This window comes from Hippopotamus amphibius, chromosome 6, assembly GCF_030028045.1.
Source record: "Hippopotamus amphibius kiboko isolate mHipAmp2 chromosome 6, mHipAmp2.hap2, whole genome shotgun sequence".
Classification (NCBI taxonomy): domain Eukaryota; kingdom Metazoa; phylum Chordata; class Mammalia; order Artiodactyla; family Hippopotamidae; genus Hippopotamus; species Hippopotamus amphibius.
The window spans coordinates 107,931,027-107,933,017 of record NC_080191.1 but is presented as its reverse complement, the minus strand read 5'-3'; positions in this window follow the sequence as shown (position 1 = coordinate 107,933,017).

Here is a 1,991-nt window from a genome sequence, read left to right as displayed (position 1 = left end):
TAGTTCCCTAACCGAGGTTTAAACCAACGCCCCCTGCAGTGGAAGTGTGGAACTCTAGCCAGGGAATTCCCAAAAATGAAAGTTTGGATCTCCAAGATTCTTCCACTTCTTTCTGTGATACCACAACTGATACTTTCTACATCCTCTTAACTATGGAGTGAAAGGCTGCACACTTTTAAAATTGTGTTTATTCTGTGGTAAAGTAGTTAAGGGAAGTATTTGGAAGGGTCATAAGTAATTCTCAACTTTGCTATAAAGATAGACCACATAGACATCCAGCTATTCCTTCTCTGGTCTAGAGTAGAATTTGGGCAAGTCCTGAGGCAGTGCGTGTGCTTATAAAGTCTTCATATCTTTCATTATGATGGTGACAAAGGATCCATCTCCTGTCCCTATATTAATTATCACATCATTCAAAATACCAGGCATTTCCCCTCATTCATCACACTGAGGACCATAAAGGTCATGTAGAGACTGGTATGCATTAATTATCATTTCCTTTATTTGTGTTAATTAGGTTAAACATCAGGGCTTAAAACAAACACAAACATTATTTTGGAAATGATCTGTATTTTGTGACTAAATCCTTTACACCTAAAGTCAAAGACAAAACTATTTATTACCTACTTCCACTCCATTCTTTTATATTTATTTCTTAATTCATTTGTTTAATAAATACTGCTTAGTGTATACCCACTTATTTCCAAAAAGCACTTGAGGCAGTGGAAAAGAGATACACATACTTGAAGAGTACTTGAAATTATTAAATAAAATTAAAATTTAAAAACGTACAGAACTTGCATTGGGTTTGAACAAAGCAATGTGGACAATATTTAATTGCTTACAAATCTTTGGCTTTTTCATACAGGGTCTCCCTGCTTTTCAGTTCTGATGGTAGCAGGATGTATATCCTATATTTTGTTGATAATTTTTACATGGCCTTATCTATGAATGCCAACATGCCATGAATATAAGATGTCTTCCTCATTGGCCTTTTCCTCTTCCACCAACTCTATCAAATCAATGAGCTTAAAAAGCAAAAGCCCTTACGTCTGGCACCAAAAAGTTGACTCCTCACTGATATTAGTTTCTGACATTTCTATGGACTATCTCTCTCATTTAAATCCTATTATGATTTCAGCTTTTCTGAAGGTTAAAAATTCTCTTTAGATTAGGAGCTACTTTCTATAACTTATTCCGGCATCGTATCCAAAACCAGATCAGTCCCTGGTAAGACACAGATTCTGACCAATCAAAGCAAAGCTCACTGTAATCAATCAGTAAGACTGTATCACAGCGTTCCAGGCCAGGGAATATCTGCTGTTTTAAAGACATTAAACCTTTTAGATGAAAATTCTACTGTCAACGGAAAAAAAAAAAAAAAGCAGAGTGTGAGAGTTGTGAGACAGGTTTTATTTGGGACCAAATGAGGACAGTAGCCTAGGGGATAATCTCCCAGATATCTCTGACGAACTCTCTAAAGAGGTAGGGGCAGGTCAGTATACGTGTGATTTTAGTTAAAGGGCATATGTGAAATGAAGCACACATCTTGGCAGAAGGTTGCTGCTACTCACCAAGAGTAGATGTCTCTGTGAATGATGTTAATGCTTTTCTAGACATGAGAAGATGCAAGAAATTGGGCTTATAAAATCTTCTACTGAAAATATCTAACTATCTGAAGGCCTGTTCTGCCATTTTTCCCCTTATTCCTGATCTTCATCCTGGACTCCTTTCAGGGAGTTTTGAAGGTCAGCAGCTGCAGTGGCTAATGACTTAATTCTTGTAGAACCAGATGGTGGGTGATGATTTTTAGTTGGTACTACAAAGCTGGTGTTATTTGAACGCTGAAGAGAAAGGGTCTCAGAAAGAATAGGGGAATCACCAAGATTATACATTTTATCAATTATTAATTTTTGTTGGTTAACTGTTAACTTAAACATAATAGAAATTAATTTCATTCACAGTTTAAACACATTCAGCAGTCTATGATT